Genomic DNA, 6,502 nt, shown 5'->3' with positions numbered 1-6,502 from the left:
AGGTATAGTTCTTCCGTCCGGTGTCGTTCGTTTTTGCAATGGCTCCGCACTTGTCACCGCTGTCAACACTACACCGGAGAAGATCTTACTGCCACAGGGCACTACTGTGGCCCATGTTGCTGACTTCGAGCCTGTATTTGTCACGCCACTTCAGGCCATCGCATCCAAAGAGCCTTGCCTCGGTGAGCATGTTTCTTCCTCCGCCTTCACCACCACTATCAGCAGCGAATTGACATATTCACAGAGGCAGCAGCTGCTCGCATTGTTACAGAAACATGCAAATTCTTTCCACATTTGCTCGTCTAAGCTGGGCCGCACTAATACTACAGCACATCGAATTCAAACTGTTGGGACATTTATCGTACACCGCCGACCCTACCGCGTGTCTCTGACTGAAAGAAAAATTATAGAAGAAAACGTTGCGGACATGCTTAAACGGGAAGTCATCCGTCCTTCATCAAGCCCTTGGTCGTCTCCCATTGTTTTGGTCCGCAAAAAGGATGGCTCTGTGCGTTTTTGCGTGGACTACCGGGCGCTCAATAAGATCACACGCAAGGACGTGTACCCTATGCCACGCATTGACGACGCCCTTGATTCCCTACAAGGCGCGGAATTCTTTTCAAGCATCGACTTGCGTTCTGGGTACTGGCAGATTCCCATGCATGAAGACGATAAGCATAAAACGGCGTTTGCAACCCCCGACGGGCTATATGAATTCAACGTGATGCCTTTCGGGCTCTGCAACGCACCCGCGACTTTTGAGCGCATGATAGATACCGTGCTGCGCGGTCTGAAATGGAAAAGTTGCCTGTGCTACCTGGACGACATTATTATCTTTTCGTCAACGTTTCCTGAGCACCTAGAACGACTGGATCAAGTTCTGACGTGCCTTGCCGGCGCCGGCCTTCAAATAAACACTAAGAAATGCTCTTTCGCTAGCAAATCTATCAAGGTCTTAGGACATGTCGTTAACAAAGATGGCATCCGGCCCGACCCTGACAAGATTTCTGCAGTCCTTCACTTTCCGCGTCCCGAAAAACCAAAGGAGCTTCGCAGTTTCCTTGGCCTCGCCTCCTATTTTCGCCGGTTTATCCAGAACTTCGCTTCTATTGCTGCTCCATTACACCAACTACTCGCTTCGAACGTCCCCTTTCTGTGGTCTCAAGAATGTGAAACGGCATTCGAGCTGTTGAAGCGGTCACTCACGTCTGAACCTCTGCTATGCCACTTTGACGAAGCCGCACCGACTATCCTTCATACCGACGCTAGCGGCCTTGGTATAGGAGCCGTTCTTCTACAACGTGACAAGTCTTCCCTAGAGAAAGTTGTTGCATATGCCAGTCGCGTACTCACCCCTGCTGAAAAGAACTACACTATAACTGAGCAAGAGTGTCTGGCTGTGGTTTGGTCGGTCCAGAAGTTCCGTCCCTATCTCCACGGCCGTCACTTCACAATCGTTACGGACCATCATGCCTTATGCTGGCTTTCTACACTGAAAAACTTGTCCGGACGCTTGGGTCGGTGGATACTACGCTTGCAGGAGTACGACTTTGACATAACTTACAAGTCAGGCAGAAAACATCGAGACGCCGATGCTTTATCTCGTTGCCCGCTTCCAACTACCCATATCAGCGTTGGTGAGAACTCAAACGCCACATCTACCAAAGTTCATACGCTCGCATCAATAACGCAACCCTTTTCGGACGACCAGGCAACATTTATGTCCCACCAGCGGTCCGATTCATACTGCAGACGCATGATGGACCACCTTTCGGGAGTTTCTCATCCACCAAACGCGCGACTCCGTCGTCAACTCCTGCACTTTAAGCTGGACAATGGGGTTCTCTACCGCCACGTCTACCACCCTGACGGTCAGCGCTGGGTTCCTGTACTGCCACGCTCTCTTCGACTTCAGGTGCTCGAAGCCTTCCACGACGACTTGACTGCTGGTCATCTTGGTTTTAAAAAAACTCTTGACCGCATTCGATGTCGTTATTACTGGCCTGGCCTTTCTTCTAGTGTAGCGCGGTACGTCGGTTCCTGCTACCCATGCCAGCGTCGTAAACTCCCCACGTCTGCACCTGCTGGACCTCTACAGCCCCTTCCGTGCCCGTCAATGCCTTTCGAGGTTGTAGGTGTTGACCTTTACGGGCCTCTCCCCGTCACATCTGCTGGCAAACGATGGATAGTGACCGCCGTGGACCACCTGACACGATACGCTGAGACTTCCTCTGTTATTACAGGCTCAGCTGTGGAAGTTGCAGACTTTATTCTTCACGCAATAATACTGCGTCATGGGGCTCCTCGTGTACTGCTTAGTGATCGCGGCAAAGTGTTCCTGTCACAAATGGTAAATGAAGTACTACGCGCTTCTGGAACTACGCACAAGACAGCTTCAAGCTACCACCCTCAGACAAATGGTCTCACAGAAAGATTTCACCGAACCCTTGCAGACATGATAGCCGTTTACGTCCAACCCGACCACAAAAACTGGGATACTCTTTTACCATTCCTGACATTCGCTTACAACACCGCCGTTCAGCGAACAACTTGCTACTCACCGTTTTACCTCGTGTACGGACGCACCCCGACTACCTTTCTCGACGTCTCCTTCTTTAGCAGCCATGGGAATTCGTGTCAGTCTTCTAGCGAAGAATACATTTCCCGCCTGGCTCAGTCTCGCCATCAGGCTCGCATCAATACTGAAGCGAGACAGCACGAGCGAAAGATCACCTATGACGAATCCCACCGCGTTGTGTCTTTCCAACCTGGTGACGAGGTGCTGCTTTTGACACCTATTCGCACTCCTGGTCTCTGTGACAAATTCCAACCACGCTTCATCGGCCCATACATTGTTTTAGAACAGACTTCTCCAGTTAATTATCGTGTGACACCACTCGTCGCCCCAACAGACCGCCGCTACCGCAGCACAGAGATTGTCCACGTTTGTCGCATGAAACCTTTCACGCGACGTTCCCCGTCACTTTGACTTACGGCGGCCAGGATGTCCGCTTCCAAGTGGGGGGAATTAGTGTGGGCATTTGTTACTTGCATTGTCCTCATCCCTGCATGATCGCAATCACCATCATCCGCTTGTCTCTTTGTCCTCATTGCCACTCTGGTTCATCATCATCGTCATCGTCTGTGTACTGGCTCTGCCCGTTCGTTTTGCGAGGTCTTTCCTCAATTAAACGCTGTCGCAACCCAGACTACCAAGACTTCATTATATATATATATATATATATATATATATATATATATATATATATATATATATATATATATATATATATATATATATATAAAGGGAAAGGATTGTATACCTAAGGGCTCGTTTTTGTGTGTTTTGACACAATATTACTGAGATCTAGCAGACAATAATGCCAAGGAATGTATAGGGGAAGTTAGTAGAACCAATGTTATGTAAATAAGAAGAAAAGTGGCTGAAAAAATAACTTGCCGTGACTCTATATGCCGTGACTCAATAACGACAGCCGCCGCAGTTAGACTTCAATCATTTCGTTTTATGCTTTTATCCTACTCGGCTCAGCGTTCTGGGTCTGCAGGGCGGCTGAATATTAAGACGTGCTCGTTGTTAGGGCAGTACCCACTCACACAATATGAAGGGAAAAAAAGGGTGCTCTCCTTGCGCCTTCTTCTCTGTGACGACAACCCGGTTTCGTGAAGGGACACAAGCGCGAACATCGCGCACAGAAAAGAAACACAGCAAAAACATGTGAAGGCATGCGCTTTGTGCACAACAGCGGAAATTCCCCTCAACTACACCACAAGTGACAGGGTTTACGAACGCGCATCCGAAGTGCACCCAAAGCGCAAGCGACGCGCATGAAACGCGCGTGCAACGCGCGCTCTCGATGTGCCCCGCCGCTTTGATAGCATGGTCCCTAAGGGCCGTTCCACGCACTTCCCGCACAGCCGCATCGTACGTGCCTGGACCCCTACCGCACTCAAGCGGGGGAAAAATAAGCCAATTGCCGACGCTCTTTCACCCTCCTCAGCGTCGCCAATTGGCTTATTTGTCCCCCGCTTGCGTGCGGCAGGGGTGCCGGCACGTGCGTTGCGGCTATGCGGGTGGCGCGTGTAAAGGTCATAAGGGCCGTTCCACGCGCTACCCGCACAGCCGCAACGCACGCGCCGGCACACCAGCCGCACCCAAGCGGAGGGTGAAAGAGCGTTGCTAATTGGCTTTTTTGTCCCCCGCTTGCGTGCGGCAGGGATCCTGGCACGTGCGTGGAGGCTGTGCGGGTAGCGCGTGGAACGGCCCTAAGGGTGTCGCCGTCTGGCGGCTTCCGGAGGAAGGCATCATCGACAGTGCCAGCGTCTCCCATTGGAAACGCTCGGCGGTCGGCACAATGGTAAGTATATTCTAGGCACTATAGCTACATCAATCCATCCATTCATCCATGCTGGAGTGATTAACATCACGCGCCCTCTACAGTCCTATTGTACTTACATCCGTCACCGAACCTTTTCACGTTATCGCAGCTGCTTGCAAGAGCTCTAGAATGAGCTTTTTTTTATAGGGCCCCCAAATTGTCTAGTATTCAAAGGCGGCACAGTAATTCCTTTCTCGCTTTCACTATCATTCCTACAAGCGCTAGCGCCTCATGCCACTAATTTCTTGATAAAACACGTTGAATGTCACCGTTATGCGTTGAGCCAGTTGCAATTTGGCGCTTTTCGAACTACACACAGTTATCTCTCCTTACGCAGTCGCACACGCAGAACATAAAGTGAAATAAGTTTATCGCGCACAATAGTCATGCAATACTGGGCAGAACGTCCACGCTACTGCATGGTAGAGTACGGAACAATTCACAACAGGTACATCTGGTCAATGGAGAGTTTACTTTATTCTTACGTCACGTAAACAAACTGCTGACGTTACGAATTGTGCCGCGCGAATGGGAAACGCCGTAAGAAAAGAAAACGTTTGTTTTTTGTTTTTTCGGAGGTTGATATAAAGACCGGTCCTTTGAGATTCGCGTCCGGCGCGCAATAGTATGATAAAGATATCAAACAATCGCGAAGCTTCTCAAATACTACAGCGTGACCTGCGTCGAGCGTTGCTAGCAGTCTTTGCGAGTGAGACCCAAGTACAGTGCTCAACTCGGCTGTCTGTAACGACGGAGCGTCGAGCGCGGAACAGCACGAGCGACATCTGCAGGCGCAAATGCACCACATCTGAGCATGCGCGACGCCAATGATGTGCCTGCCCTGCAGTTACCTCCTTTCTTTATCTCCGCGGCCGCGATGGCTGCTTTCGCCGTCGAAGCGCCGTCAACATTACAAAATCGATGTAAAACAACAAAAAGAAATATTCTCGCTTCGTGATATCATATCACAGTGACAACGGTTTTACTTCGTCTTTTTTGTTTGTTTTATTTTTGTTTTTTTTTTCGCCTTCGATGGCGAAAGCGGTTATTCTATCCACGGCAAAAAACAGGCATCGGTATTGCGAGGCAGGCATATCACTGGTGCCGCGCATGCTCAGATGTGGCTTATTTGCGACGGCAGATGTCGCCCGTGCTGTTTCGCGCACGACGCTCCGTCGTTATAAACAGCCGAGTTGAGCACTGTACATAAAAACCACGCAATAAGCAGGCGTGGTCCTGGATGCCTCATCAAACAAGAACAATAGACCATCGGCGTCAACGTTCACACGAGTGACGCAAATAGTCACCGAGTGTTGACGTCAATATATGAGCCACAGATCGACAAAGCATGATAGATTGATATCTGGGCTTTAACGTCCCAAAACCACCATTATGATTATGAGAGACGCCGTATAGTGGAGGACTCCGGAAATTTCAACCACCTGGTGTTCTTTAACGTGCATCCAAATCTAAGCACACGAGCCTACAGCATTCTCGCCTCCATCGAAAATGCAGCCGCCGCAAGATCTACAAAGCTTGTTATGTCATCGCGTCACTATGATATCATCAAACGTCACGTGCCGTTACGCCAAAATGATGATGCCATCGCTTGACAGCGTCTCTTGTTCAAAGTTGGGCCTATCGCGGAGGCAGTGACAAACCAGATGCGGTGCAGAGAGTTTGCAATGCCTCCAATCTTGGAAGCAATAAATTCCTCGAAGAAGCCCCCTCCATAGGCCAACCGCAAATCGCCGACGTCCAGTCTTTTCTGGTTATGGTTGAAATAAGTGTGACTGCAATACGTCGCAGTGTCTAACGCACTTGCAGTCACGTGTGAAACACATTGGTTAAGAAATGGACAATTCTGGACAATTAGGGATCTTAGCACTCTTTTCATAAACTTTTTGTATTACTTTTTTGTGATGTTATACCTATATGTTTATTTCATATTTGTTGTGCATAGTTGACTGCCATTCCTGCTGCTTTGTCAACTTGTGAACGGGGTCAGTACCTCGTCAAGCTCTTGAGCTTTTAGTCCTGTACTCCACCTTATCTAAAGGAAATAAAATTATTGATTGATTGGTTTATTGATTCATTGATTGATT

Source organism: Rhipicephalus microplus, chromosome 8 (assembly GCF_043290135.1).
Source record: "Rhipicephalus microplus isolate Deutch F79 chromosome 8, USDA_Rmic, whole genome shotgun sequence".
Taxonomy (NCBI): Eukaryota; Metazoa; Arthropoda; class Arachnida; order Ixodida; family Ixodidae; genus Rhipicephalus; species Rhipicephalus microplus.
Note: the sequence above shows the minus strand (reverse complement) of the source record.